The sequence below is a fragment of the Amphiprion ocellaris genome, chromosome 11, assembly GCF_022539595.1.
Source record: "Amphiprion ocellaris isolate individual 3 ecotype Okinawa chromosome 11, ASM2253959v1, whole genome shotgun sequence".
Lineage (NCBI taxonomy): Eukaryota > Metazoa > Chordata > Actinopteri > Pomacentridae > Amphiprion > Amphiprion ocellaris.
This window is the reverse complement of record NC_072776.1, coordinates 4,478,100-4,493,748: the sequence shown is the minus strand read 5'-3', so window position 1 is coordinate 4,493,748 and position 15,649 is coordinate 4,478,100. Positions and strand designations below refer to the sequence as shown.

Here is a 15,649-nt window from a genome sequence, read left to right as displayed (position 1 = left end):
GCTGACTTCTCCTGGTGATATTTTTTGAAGCTCTTTAACATTTAAACATGGTCGAGACAGTCTTAGACTCTGGCCCATGAACTGAGACTTAGATAACACTTCATCACTATTAACCAGCAAAATATGCATTAGTAAACTCAAAGTTTCCTCAGAAATGTTCCAGTTACCATTGTAATGTTTACCTGATAACTGGAGTTTGGTTTTACTAATTTACTGCAACCTTTGTCTTAAGAATATTTTATTTACCGTTATGGTTTCTTTTTTCCCCATTAAAGTGCCATAACATGCAACCATGTTGGAAATATTCCAAGTCTTTTTCTCTTTTTTTCTTCATTTAATGCACAGGGATCAAAGAAGTTTCACCAAATCTTTTGAGCTTTTTATATTCCCCAGCAACCATTCTCTTCTGCATTAACCCAATTCTGTCGCACACGAGGGATTTCCATTATTCTCATTATCATGAAATGGGATAAAAATCCCTAAAAGGCATGATCAATACCGCGGCTGGGGGCGGGAGGTAGCGCATTTACTTAGTCTCACAAAGAAAGGGTTGCGACACACGTCTACGCTGACAAATCTGCCCAAGATGGGAAGAGGACCAGAGAGAGGAGGACAAAGCAGAGGTGGAGAATGGTTTCCACTAATGGGCTGCTTGAAGCTGACCCAGAACCCAAAGTGTCAGAGAAACAGAAAGAAACACAGTAATTCTCCCCCAGCCTGAGCTCCTACGAGGCCTGAATCGATATAAAGGACTTATTACTGAAAGAACATATCTGTGAATCAATACTTTCCACTTCCAGAATCATAAAAATCACAGAAATGTAGTTTAATTCATCATATTGTTTGCAGGAACAACATTTATTAAGTAACGTCACCTGGAATTTAGCTTTAAATCTGATAATGCAGAGATCTGAGTTTATTATTTCACATAATATTAAGATGATTACCAACATCTGTACATTGACCCGGCCCTTCAAAATAAAACTTAAAGGCTTCATCTAAATCACTAAATTAGAATTTTTATTTTGCAGCCATGCAAATGTTGGCAATATTTCAATACTGTTTACATATGACAGTACTGCAATATTGCCAACATTTGCGCATAGAATTTATTTGTAACTATTTTCTTATCTTATTTTATTTTTATTGCTATTCTGTTTATTATTATTTTATTTATTATTATTTTATTGATTATTGTTATTGTTGTTGTTGTTGTTATTCTAGTTGTTCTTGTCATTGTTGTTGTTGTTATTTTTATTATTATTTAATTTTTATCTTGCTTCGTTTTATGTGTTATTTCAGTTGTATGAAGGGAACTCGCAAAATAAGCCACTGTGTTTCTGCTGTGTGTATGACAATAAAGTTCTTGAATTTTGAATTTAAATAAGTGTTGGGGAAAGGTTGAATTACTCTTTAGAGTGAATGTAGCTCCTAATTATGAAATATAAATCCACAATTTCTCAATAAGCTTTGCATTCTCGTCAAAAATCCTAATTATGAGTAAATTGTTTGATCCTAGAAGTTAGTAAATACGTTTATTTCACCCTAAAATGTCTAATTTAGAATCCAAATGATTGTAATAAAGCTTCTGCAGATTTATAGTAATTCTGCTCTGGATAATTTAGTTTTTCATGTTTGAAGAAGAACAGGACCAAAACTCGTGTCAATTAATTTACAATCAAATCAAATTTTGTCAGTTATTACGAAACAACAGGGCCTGGTTTTATAAAATGTAATTGTAATGAATGTAATTATTTAATACTATTAAACAACATTACAAATGGAGATATAAACATATATCCTAATTAATTAATTTGCTCATATTTGGATATTTTGTCAGGCATAATTTACAAATATCCTCACAAATGACTGATTATCAGCAGCTACAGTCTAAGAACTATCTTTATGAGCTTTGAAAAGCCCATTTGAGGAAACTCCAGTTGGACCCCCTGCCCCTTCCTCTGAATGCTCTTTGTCTGAATGTGTTGAAAAAGTGAGGAAGAGGAGCGTCAGGGCGCCTTAATGGGCTCCACAGTGTTACTCTCTGTTCAGAACAATAGTCCCACATGTTAACTGTATTAAAAACACACATTCCAACAACTCTGTTAACTGTGGAAGACACAGAAACTAAAATGTAGGTTTTGATATCAACACTTCTGCTTTTGATGAACATTATATTATGCTTTCGACGCTTTTAGTCTTAATTTTACTTTCCGTGAGCAGAAGTCCAGGTTTTGTTGGCATCATCTGCTGTCTTTGCTACATTTGAGCTTCAGAAATCCTTTTACTCTAAGTGCTCACGCCTGGATATGAGGATTGATGCAACAAATAAGCATCAGCTTTAGGAATAAGACCGTCTCTGTCCACGGAGCTTCATCATTTTCCATCAGTCTCACATCCCCCCTCCTTCCCTTGACTCCTGCACTCAGGTCTGCGTCTGTCCTGCCAGTCTCGCCTGTTTGCTTCTTTATTCTGATCACAGCGTCTCCTGCTGATGACTAAATTATGATTAGATTTAAGGACGCACGGTGCTTTCATCTGTCTGGAGCGCTGTTTAATGCTGCTCCCCCTAACCCCTCTCCCACCACCACCCTGACCCCCGAAACACACACAACACAATAGACGACTACCTCCACTCCCCGGCCGCTATTGAAGAGCAGAGTGGCTGCCTGGTCCCCATGGAAACGCTGCATGTGCGTGAGTGTGAGTGTGCATGTGTGTATGTGTGTGTGTGAGTAAATGTTTCTGCCTCGCTGAAATCAGGCTGAACACTCACCAGAAACCAAAAACAAAGGCTAATTTCTTCTATGCAAATAACCTGCAGCCAGTGTTCTGCTGCTTTATGTTTTTTATTTGAGGTTTATTAGATGGAAACATTTTGACAGAGTTGACTGTTGTGCCACAGATGTGTCTTATTACTGTTTAACCCTGTAAAACCCAAATATAGAAAAAAAATGAGCAAAAAATAAATTAAATAAACAAAAAAATATATGAATACATGTATACATTTACATTTATATATACATTTTTGTTCATTTTATATATTTTTGGCTGATTTTACTTATTTTTTTCTTTTATTTTGTTCTATATTTGGGTTATTCATATATATATATATATATATATATATATATATATATATATATATATATATATATATATATATATATATATATATATATATATATATATATATATATATATATATATGGGACTTTATGTATATATAAACACACACACACACATCACTGCCCTAGGTGTTTTTAAATCAAAACTCAAAACTTTCCTGTTTAAAATGGTTTTCATACGTAGCGGCATGGTGACATTTTATGACTTTTATTTCTTTTAGATGTTACATTTTAGTGCTGTTTTATTGCTGTTTATTTTATTGTATATTGTACGGGCTGTACGTTGGGGTGGTGGTTAGCACTGGTGCCTTGCAGCTAGAAGATCTCTGGTTTGCATCCCGGCCTTCCTGGGATCTTTCTACATGGAGTTTGCATGTTCTCCCTGTGCATGAGTGGGTTTCCTCCACAGTTCAAAAACATGCTGAGGTTAATTGATTATTCTAAACTTGCCCATAGGTGTGAGTGTGATGGTTTGTCCTGTTTGAAGTTACTGTATTGTTTTAAGTTATTCTCTTGTTTTTTACTGTGAAGCACTTCGGTCTGTTGTAAAGGGCTATAGAAATAAACTTTGATTGATTGATTGATTTTAAATGGCTGTGCTGTTGGTGTTGGTGCTGAAGGGCTGTAAGAGTAAATTAAATATGAAAGATTGATTTCAGATTCAGATTCAGATTCACTTTATTGTCATTGCAACAAGTGCAACGAAAGGTAAGGTGCAGGCCATACAGTGCAAAATACAAAATATATATAAAAGCTTTGTAATAATAAAAACAAAAACACAAAGTGACAAGATGGATTTAAAATTAAATTTCAGCTAAACTGAAGCCTGTTTGATGACATTATTAGGGCAGAATATAATAATGAAACCAATAGAGGTGGAGCGATTCAGCTGCTGGTTGCTGCAGGATCTTTGGGCAAAAATGATGTTTGACATGAAAACAGCAACTTTCAGATTGATGTGGATTAATGTGGACATGTGTGTGTGTTTGTTGTCCACTGAGAGCAGCACAATATCTGTGTGTGTGTGTGTGTGTGTGCGCGTGCGTGCGTGCGTGCGTGCGTGCGTGCGTGCGTGCGTGCGTGTGTGTGTGTGCGTGCGTCTCATTCACACCTAATGACCGCTGCCTCTCGCTGGCAGCCATCTCTCCTCCCAGACCAAATCCAATTATCAGGGACAATAGAAAGCGGCCCCCAGACTCGGGACTCCATCAGCTCCTCGGTGCTGTTGCTCTCTGCTCCGAGGCTCCTGCTGGACCCCTAATCATGTCAAGGGTCTATAAGGGCCACAAAGTACACCTGTACGTACACACACAAACACACGCACACGCACACACACAGATGAAAGTAGAAAAACACAAACATCTATCAGACACAAATAGAGGAAAAATAAAACAGATGGAAGCAAATATGAATAAAGACACGTATCATCTGACCAGATAAAACTGAGAGCTGCAATAAGAAGAAAACATGAAGACAAATTAAATGCATCTACAAATACAGAAACGCATACGCAAACAAACATGGAAAACAATGTCAACAGTAAAATAAACAAATAATATGTAGCTACCAGCACAATTCACCAAATTGACTATATACCTAATAATAATCTCATAATAATCTTATAAAGAAGCCGTCCTTATTCTGTGGAACACAAACACACATTAAAGCGTTACAAATGGCACTGGCTCCATCTAGTGGTACAAACATAAAGCAAACCTGACAAACCTTTTAAAAATCCCACTGAACATCAGTTCCACTAAAGATCCATATAAGACTTTGGAACAGACAAAACAAACTCACATGAAGTCCATTAAGGAGCTGCTTTTAAAAGAAATGGGTCAATATAGAATTGTGGGACTTTTTGAATCATAGTTGACATTTTTGCTGTTTTCAGGCCTAAAATCTACATGGCTGCCTATAACCAAACACCACATGGCATTTTTACAGAAAGATTCTTCTAAATATTATATATAGAATTGAGTAAAATAGAAATTGAGAGTTATTTCTAAAGATATTGTAGTAAACCTGTTGACTACTTTATATGAAATAACTCAGAAAGCCTTGGACTCTGGCCAGTCTTTTCTTCAGGAGGAAATGACATCATGTGGAGCAGGTCATGTGATCTGGAATTAACACACTTCCTTGAGAGGTGTTTTTGTAATGGGTAACTTAGTGGAAAGGGATTTAATTTGCTGTATTCCATATAAAATCTGATATATTGCCAATGTAACCCCTTCCTGGCACTGGAAGTATATTATTAGGCTAGGTTACTATTTTTGCCTTAACAAACAGGATCCTGAGTGCTTAGTGGTTGATGGTGAATTGGCTAAATCCCCTTGTTCAAGTAGATGTTATTATCACAGGCAAAATGTACAAAGAACAATAACAGTGCCTCCACTGTGGAACTACTTAACTCAAAATCTATGAGCTACATGTGTATTTCCCCAGAAACAAGTAATAAATGTCTAAAATGTTAATATTTCATTTCATTTCATTTATTTATTTATTTGATCCATGGGACAGCGCACAAACAACATTAACCCCGTGGGGAGAGATGCATTATGCCAGGTTACAGCACAAGTGCTAATTTCCACCTGTAGTCCCAGAGCAGGCCAAAGATGTGTTGGGTTACATCAGCGTTTCTCAAATAGTGGGGCGCGCCCCCCTAGGGGGGCGCAGAGGCATGTCAGGGGGGGCGCGGGCGACTGGGAGGAAAAGGTCCTTCAACACGGAACTAATTAGCTGAACTATTGTTTTAACGTCGGCCTGTTTTTCGCGACGTACAACAATACTGAAATTGTGCTGGCCCATAGACTGTATATGCCATAGATATAAAAAAAATATTAATAACAATGATCTTCTGTATATATCTATAGTATATGTACTGGCCGTTCAGACTCCGAAGTACAGACTCCCGAGAACGGGAGAACGCATCGTTAATGTGCAGTCGGAACACAAGCGTACACGTCACGTACTCGGCTCATCTCCTCCGATTGTTTTTACCAGCAATGTCAAACATACGGCCTGTGGGCCCACCAGACGGTCCATTTCGGCCCGCGGGCCGACTTTACAAATGATAAAAATTACATTAACTGTAAATTGTAAATCTGTAAAACTGTAAATTTAAAATAATTTCTAGAATTTGACAAGTTGTTCTGATCATGAAGTGAAATACTAGATTGTTCAGTTCCAGATAGCTGTGACTGAATGTTTTGTATTTTTGTAGATAAACTGTGATCTGGCAGTTACAATGCATGTGTAAATGATGAACTGAGGCATAATAGGCTACTGTTGAAATTGAACTTGTTATCTACTCAGCACGGTACGGTTCGCCACTATTGTATCTGACTCGGCTCGTCTCGGTTTAGTTGTTTTTCCATATAGCCTCATCGTGGGTGGAGTCGTCATAGCGCAGCGCCGAAAGTCCCTTAACGTCATTTGCGTGCGACACAAACGCAACATAACGGAGACGATGGTTCACCTGCTGCTCGGTCTGTGGCTTTCTGTCAGATTCAGAGTAATAGAAGAGTCGGACAAAGCTGAGAGCGGCGAGTCGGAACACTCAGGAGACACACAGGAGAGTTTGGGAGGCGATACAGCAGCATCAAGCTGAAGACAAGAGGATATGAACTAGACGACATATGAGGGTAAGCTAATGCTAGTTCGCTAGCTATCGTGTATCAGTCCTGTGAACGACCCTGTAATGGCTGCAGTTTATCGCTATTAGGTATTAAAATATGTATGCTGTGTATGTGTTTCAGATGCTCTCTGATGAGACTTCATGGGATTTACCTGAAGCAGCAGCACATGAGCCTGCAGTGGTACAAGGTGTAGAGAAGGAGGACAGAGATGTACAGGATGCACTGATGCACTACGTGTCATACAGAAGTTAAAAGTTATTGTTCTCGCTATACTTCTGTTTTTCTGTCCCCGGACCACTATCATTTTCTTTAATGCAATTCTGACAATAAACTTTTGTACCTTTTGCAGATGTGTCTGTGCTATTGTTTTATTTGTGAAGGTTGGCAAGACTACATGACAAATTAAACACCAAAACATTAAAACAGCTGTTTTAAGAATATTCCAGTTTGATAAATCAGTATTGCTTTGGTGTAATTCAGTCAACAGAATTATGAACCATAAAGGAGTTTGTGTTAAAACATGTTAAATCCCATTAAACATAAATGCATTATTAGGGAATACAGAATTGTTTGGTTCAGACCGTTGACTTTTCCTACCAGTGTCTTAACAGACAAAATGAAAAGTTGTGATGCAATCACATAAGTCACAAAATAGTTTATTAGTCAGCAGCAAAATCAGAACTATTTACAATGTGCAAAGTACAAACTGTGGTGGGCTTCTGCTACAGTGGAGGGCTAAAAGTAAAACTATATACAACTAAATCTCAAGTCTCTGGGAGGTGGACTCTGGCTGCCCACTGCCTGCACCAGCTGCCCCAGTACACCCAGCACTGCCTGCACCAGCTGCCCCAGTACACCCAGCACTGCCTGCACCAGCTGCCCCAGTGCACCCAGGAATGACTGGTTGAAGGCAGCATTCTGGACCGTCTCCTCCCACTGCAAGGCCGCTTCATTCTCTCTTGCCTCGCTGAGGAGCAACCAGATGTTCTCATCATGCTGGATGCCGGTTCTGCTCCTTCTCAGCCTGCATCTCCACAAGTACGCTTGGAAGGTCCAATTTTCTGTTGCACCTTTTCCTCTTGCCTAGACCAAAGACAGAAGAGTGATCAGAATCAGCTTTAGTAAGTACACAACATGCAAGGGATTTGGTTTCGGCTGTTGGTGTCACACTAGGAATATGGAAGAGAATAATAAAAAATAAAGAAACTATAGAAAGGAACAGGAAGAAAAATTAAATAGTAGCAAAATTAAATAAAACAATATATACAGAAATTTACAGCTAGCCTGGAATAATCACATTAGCATTAGTGGCAGGTGAGACAAACTAATCCCCCAGCAACCTCTCTGACTCAGAGTGTCGCGTGGAGCTTAAATCTTCAGTACAGATGCACAGACCGAGAGCGTTTTCTCCAGAGTGCTCCACCTTCACTTTCTAATCTCCTGGTAGCAGAAAGTGTGATGTCAAAAGAGCTTGTGCTGCTCTATTTTTTATAGAGGAGAGTCTCAGAGGCACTCGTAGAACTCGGTGCCACCTTGAGAAGACGGGGGCAAAGGAAGACCTGCTGAGAGATGAGCAGTAAAAATACAGCAGGGATGATCTGCTCACTTCTATAGCACGGCATGAGTAAATACAGGCAAAGATCTGCACTAGAAAATTATTTAAATATCTTTTTTGTCATCCAGATGTGTGTATCTGAACCTCCACGCCAGTTTTCTCAAAAAATGTGGCTTTTTCCACTTTTTCTGTTTTTCTACAGTAGAAGAGTCAACACACACACACACTCACACATTTCAGCCTGATGGAACAGTCCACCTTCCATCAATTAATCATCAGCCCTTTCATCTTTAATTAAACTCACTATCTTTAAAGCACACCTCTTCACGCATGCCATCGCTGTGGCTGCACACACACTCGCTCGTACGCACAAACAATGCAGTGCTCTGTGCTTCCTTATGGCAAATGTTCAGTGGGCGCATGAGCGCATGAACACACACACACACGCACTTGTGTCTTGGGATGTGGTCTCAGAGGATAAGCTCCCTCCAGGGATTCCCTCAGCCACTGACCTTCCCAAATTCTGGCTTAGGACCAGCTCCTCTGCCTCCGTTACAGGTGGTGCTGCTGGGCCACCTCCCTTTTTACAGGCATCTGCTTTCTTTCTGTTGGCTGAGTAGAAGTCTGTGTTAGTTTAAATAGGCTTAATTGTTTGACAGAACATGATATGGATGCAGACATTTAGGCTATGTGTGGGATAGAACCACTGTACAGTCAAACAGTCACTTAATAATTAAGCTACTTTACAATGTAAAACATGATCAAAATGAGGTAGCTCCATGAGATTATGCCGACTTCTTACCCGTTTGAACAATGTTTTTATATTTCATCTTCAGCTGCTGCCACATGCGCTTCTCCCCTGCAGGATTGCACCTAAATGAAATAACAGAATAGGCTGCTATTAAACAGTTTTCCTGTAATATTATTGTGACTTAAACTTACGCATTGACTCGGGCAGCAATGTTCTCCCACGCCGTCTCCCTCTCTTTTGCAGCTGCAAGTGCTGCACTTCTTTCTAAAAACGTGTTCGAAGTCGCCATATGAACACATTAAGATGTCCAATTCAAGTGGTGTAAAAAAAAAAAAAAACGTACCTCTCCACTTCCCCGTCACCATGGTGACTCGTCGAATCGGGGTTCCATTGATGCTGTCTTTTTATAGTTGCGGTGCACTCTGAGTGAAACTACTCCGAGTTGATTAAACCAACTCAAATCAGCCGTTGTGAAACCGAAAACTCAGAGTTTTCTATCTCAGAGTAGATCAACTCAGAGTTCAGGGTTACACAGAGTTTGTTGAACCTGCTTCGTGAAACGGACCCAGGATTATTTAAGGGACGGTTTGGGCCCTGAGTTGGACAACGCAGGCACAGACACAGAGAGACTTGCAGACAGGTGAATAATGGAAAGAGTTTCATTTAAAAAGATAACTAAACTAGTACATAAATGGAGAGCTGAACTGGGGAAACAAAACCAAACTATTCAAAACCCAGCAAACACTACGAATACAGAAACAGAAGTCAACCAATACTAAACTGGATTAAAAAAAGTAAACTAAGGAGGGGTACTCACAAGACAGAGAAAAAGGATCGAGGAAAAAGGAGTCCAGAAGTGGGGAAGCAGAGTCCATGAGGGAGCAGAGCGTGTGAAGCCATGTGAGTCTTTGTGGGAATCTGAGCCTGGAGGGAAGCAGGTGTCTAGTAGTTTATGGTCAAACTGACAAAGAGTCACTAAGCAGAGTTTAAATAGTGAGCAGGTGATATTGAGGGCAGGTGAGCTGATTACTGCAATGTGAGTCACCTGCAGTAATCAGCTGAGTGCAGACAGGTGAAGCAGGGAGAGCAAGAGACAGGAACGAGGAGAGATGACAGACAGAGTCAAGTTGTTTCACCTGCCTGCACTCTATTTGCTGATTACTGTAATGAGTGTCACCTGCAGTAATTAGTTCACTCCATTGACTGTTCTGTACCTCACCTCCAGTATTTAAGCTCTGTGCTTCCAGTCACTCATCGCCGGATCATCGGCTCACATCCCTCCATGGCTTCTGCTGCATTCATGGATTGTGGGTTTTCCCACCAAGCCTTCTACTGCTTGTCAGCTTCAGCCTCTTGGACTCAACTGATTTTGCTGTCCTGGATTTCTCTCTTGTGGACTCTGTTCAACTCCTGTCTGTTTTTGGATGCTCCCCAATCTTCAGTCTGCAAGTTTTGTTTCCCCACTAGCTTCTGGGTTGTCCTAGCCTGGCTAGCCTTTAGCTTGGTTTTCCTCTGGTTTTTGTAAGTACATTGCTGTGTTGTTTGGTTGCGGTTATTCCTATTTGGTTTTGTGGTTTTTGTAGGTTTGGTAGTGTAGTTTCTTTTAGTGTTAGTTGTGGTTTAGTTTGTCTGCTGGGGCTTCTGTTTCATGAAGCAGGTTCAACAAACTGTTGTTAGTTAAATCAAGTCGGAGTAGTTTCCCCTGGAGTTAAGCACGTGCACCACAGCTCTGAAAAGCCAGTATCAATGGAGCGCCGATTTGACGAGTCACCATGGCAATGGGGAAGCGGAGGATGACACCGTTTGAATTGGAAATCTTAATGCGCTTATATAGCGAGTTTGAACACATTTTTAGAAAGAAGTGCAACACCGCTGCAAATGAGAGAGAAACGGCGTGGGAGAGCATTGCTGCCTGAGTCAATGTGTAAGTTGAAACCACAATAATATTGCAGGGGAAAAGTGTTTAATTGTAACCTGTTCTGTTATTTCATTTAGGTGCAAGAGGGAGATGGCCTGGGAGAACATTGCTGCCCGAGTCTGAGTAAGTTGAAACCACGATAATATAGAGGGGGGGGAAACTGTTTGATTGTAACCTGTTTTGTTATTTTGTTTAGATGCAAGAGGGAGACGGTGTGGGAGAGCATTGCTGCCCGAGTCTATGAGTAAGTTGAAACTACAATAATGTAGTGGGGGGAGAACTGTTTGATGGTAACCTATTCTGTTATTTCATTTAGGTGCAATCTTGTGGGGGAGAAGTGTATGTGGCAAACAGGTAAGAAGTATTTATCACTGGATAGACTGGAAGACAAATTCTGGATGTTCTATTACCTCCACTGTGTGTTTGAGTCTTCTCCTCTACAGGCTGGGGACCTGGAACCTTTGACTGAATTTTTAGTAACTATACACCGGTTTCCGCACCATCTTTCCATCGGGACAGCGTAGCGTCCTATCTACCTGTGGCACTGATGACATCTACTACTAACTATGTGGACATACATCATGCACTGAACTACTGCTGATGCTCAACCATGTGTTCAAAGAACAGCTGCTCAACAACTTCCAATTCAAACTCTCAACAAAATATTAAATAAACACAATAACTAACTGTCCAACTTACATTCCTCAACCATTCTACTTTTAATTACATTACTCTTTATTGATGTGGAACTTATCTATCTATCTGGAGGGACTATCTGCCTGTGGCACTGAGAGCTAGATATCTACCACTAGTAATTATGATTAAAAAAATTTATAGAACAATAACATCTACTACTAGTAATTATGATTAAAAAAAGGCATAAAACAATAACATCTGAACAATATATAAAAATGCTATGTTGTACAGAATGTCTTATTGATACCTTACAAATTATCTGTAAACCTTTAATTACTGTTTCTGATTTGAAAAGTGCACCATATACTGCAGAAACTCTATATGCTATTACATTACCAAAGGAAGTGTTCATTATTAAAACACACTGATGTGATTTAATTTTATATTTATTTGTTGTCTTTAACCCAGTTCTCATAGGTTGGCCTGACAACAAACTAAACCCTATCCTTTAATCAAGATCTTGTTACTGCAAAAAACTACAACTTCATCCTGTGACATTCATGTACAACTCCATACTTTAATTTCCTCTATATATTTTGAGTTATCACTAACACAAATTTACAAACCACTGACTCAAAATCAATCACAGACCACTAATAAATATATGCAATACTTCAACCACCATATTACAAGGCCACATCTACAAATGTAAACACTGCAACACAACTTAGACATGACTGCATGTTCACAGTTGAATTATGTAAACTATTGGACAAACAAACTAAACTAGCTCTTTCATTTGTATAAAATAAAGAAAAAGGTCATCACCTGCATCTTCAAATTAAACAGCAAAGTGTTGCTCTCCTCTACCTGCAGCAACACAAGGAAAAACAACACAGGCCACAAGAATATCACAGACCCTTTAAACAATGACCCTGAGGTGACATAGACACTATAAATGAACTTTCACCAAACCTAGGATCATCTACACCTCTGCTCTTGTCCTACAATGAGCCTGCTTGAAGTTCTGTTGGGGGTCAACTTAGAAGATCATCACTCTGGCTTGACATGGTAACCTCTATCACCCAGCAAAACACCATCAAACTCTCCTGTAATGTAATACATAATAATAATAAACTGGATACATTAGAGTATATTGAAGAACATAGACAAGTCAATCACATTGTTAAAATCTTTAGGCAGCTTAGCACATTGCAGTCTATTGCTCAAGTTAAACTCATCACAAATCCTCAAGCCATGAACAAAACCAGACCACTTGACCTCCACGCTAGAAATAATATATACAGCACCACATATGATCTTGACAGTGCAGAGAATAACACATGTTGAATTATAATGCAGCCTTTAACATGTTGAAACTACTCAATCTACCTGCAGCCTACCTGCACATTTATGCTGTGAATGCACTTCCTATTCACATAATCAGCTTCAGTATGTGAGGCAACTGTGATGGGGATGTGTGTGCCATCTATGCAGCCAATCACACTGAGAAATCCTAAAAGACATTAAAATTACTAATCCCAATCTGACATTGCAACATGATGTCATTAACAGAATATAATGTAACATTAATTTTACACATCTCTACATCATTGATCTACAATCCTGTGAAACTCCTCCTTGATGGCTCTGACAGGTTTATGTCCAGGGAAAACCACAAAGATGAGTAAAAACCCTTTCAAGGCCAAGCACACTTTCCTGCCTCTCCTACACACAGTTGCCTTACTGAAGCGCTCTGCACCTCAGACATTATATGGAAACACTTCCATTTGCAAAGAACCACAGTGCAACACACAATATCTGCTGGGATGTCAGAGCATAACTGCAGTTGGTAATGCCACAAATGTAAGGACAGATTAGGTTGTGGATGTAGATTATGAACTGTGATGTAAAACAGTACCACTATAAAAGACAACTATCCAGAAATGCAACAACATTTATGCAGTCTGATAACAATCTCCCAAAAAATATTTAATTCTGTGCACAGTAATGCTGCTCCTTCATCCACTGCACCATTAATCAAAGGACATGACATTTTGACACACAGCAGAACTAGGCTTCACAAAAACTCACCTGCTGACTGAATGAATGACAAAATCAAATAACATATGTGGCTGAAAAAGGCCAGAGGCAGAGAGTAACTCAAGGTTTACTGAGATAAACCTGGTCCCGACCAGGTTACATTCATAGACTCCGTTACTACAGTAACTAACCAAAAGCTTTACTTACCTCTCTTTCTGAAACAGGCTAGTTACCCCTCTGTCTCTAGTTTGAGCTACTTCCCCTTGTAAAACAGAAAACCCTGAGTTTCCCTCATTTCAGGGTTAACAAACTCAGACTTTTCACTAAACCTACTGTTACAAGATTTTTTATATTATCATTAATGATAATATAAAAAACCTTCTAACATTCCCTCCTGTTTATCATTAATACATTCCTTTATGATCAACACTATAGCCGCGATTCCACAAGCATCTACTCAGCACGGTACGGTTCGCCACTATTGTATCTGACTCGGCTCGTCTCGGTTTAGTTATTTTTCCATATAGCCTCATCGTGGGTGGAGTCGTCATAGCGCAGCGAGCCGAAAGTCCCTTAACGTCATTTGCGTGCAACACAAACGCAACATAACGGAGACGATGGTTCACCTGCTGCTCAGTCTGTGGCTTTCTGTCAGATTCAAAGTAATAGAAGAGTCTGAGAAAGCTGAGATAAAATCCCTCAATGACAAAAATGTTAGGAAAGTTATCATGAAATACTTGTAAAAAATTAGATTAAAAAAAAGGTAATATTGCTGTAATTTTACTGTCAATCATTTTCTCCTCAAGGACATTCTTTGTAATTTCATGAAAAGTGAAAATGCAAAAAACATAAAATATCATATTGGCTGCACAACAGCAAGCTGTGATAGATGCCACATATAAGCTACATATATTAGAGAGACAAGTTGACAGGTTTGGCTCCTCGGGTTTATGAGAAAACGTCTGAATCTGTGTTTTTTGAGACAACGACTGTAGTTTAAAAGTGGAAATATTAAGTTTGGCTGCTTATTTCTCTCGTGATGTTTATTTCAGCATCTAAATACACCAGATGGGCACATTAACAAGGTAAAAAAAAGTTGATTTTCACCAGATAAAGACACATTTGATCCAGTGAGTTTTACAGCACAGAGTTAAATACAAACAGCCTGTGATACCTGTAGTCTTGAAGTCTCGAATAATTGAGGTAGCGTATATAAATGCAGCTATTATGGGATTCTTTACATCTGCGACCACAGGAGGGCCTCATTCTCAGTCAAATATTTATGTAATGCACAGAAAAAACTCCAATAGGTTGATTATTAACTGTACAAATGACCAAGAGAACTCTAGGGTGAGATCAAGAAGTTAGTTGTCACTTTCTTTTTGTTCTTTAAACCAAGTTTAAGTGTGAGAAATGGAACATGCAACACAACAGAGCCTGGACAAACACTGCATTGTGTGGTTTTATGTTGTGTACTTGTCAGTCTGTGGTTGTTTTTTGTCTTCCTGCCCACAAAGAGCAGATGTAAATTAGTGGCTGGTGCTGCAAAAATAACAAACAACAAACCAGATTATTGATTAGAATAGTTGGTTAACGGCGCTGTCTATGTGAAAATCTCAGAGTTTGTGAGAACAGATGATTTGTAGGCAGCTTTAAAACACAGACTTTCTGTTTGTTGTCTTAAATCACTGCCTTCTTTCAGGGTTGAATATCTGTGGAGGATGCGGCTCAAACTTTCTGTGCTGTTACTGACTGTTCCTGGGAACAGATTGTGTTGAGATTGATTTTCTCTACAGATAATGATCCTCCACAAAGTACAAGCTATGATCAGGTAAAGTGTGTGTTTGCGTGCCAGTACAGCTATTCCTATGAGGAGTGAGATGAATAAATACAGCATGAGATCGCCGGCTGGGAAGGAGATTTTGTTCTTAATCTATTTTGTGATTCGTTTAAAAATTCATCTTAAATACTAAAATGCTA

The 15,649-nt window shown here is 39.2% G+C and overlaps 1 long non-coding RNA gene across 1 annotated transcript; it reads right to left on the bottom strand.

Annotated features, from left to right (window-relative positions):
- Positions 1 to 7,441: 7,441 nt before the first annotated feature.
- LOC111585807 (uncharacterized) lies at positions 7,442 to 10,128 on the bottom strand. Its single transcript, XR_008603278.1, has 3 exons — positions 9,124 to 10,128; positions 8,834 to 8,933; positions 7,442 to 7,849 (listed from the first exon to the last, which is right to left on the bottom strand). It is a non-coding gene; the product is annotated as an uncharacterized LOC111585807 (long non-coding RNA).
- Between the last annotated feature and the right edge of the window lie 5,521 nt (positions 10,129 to 15,649).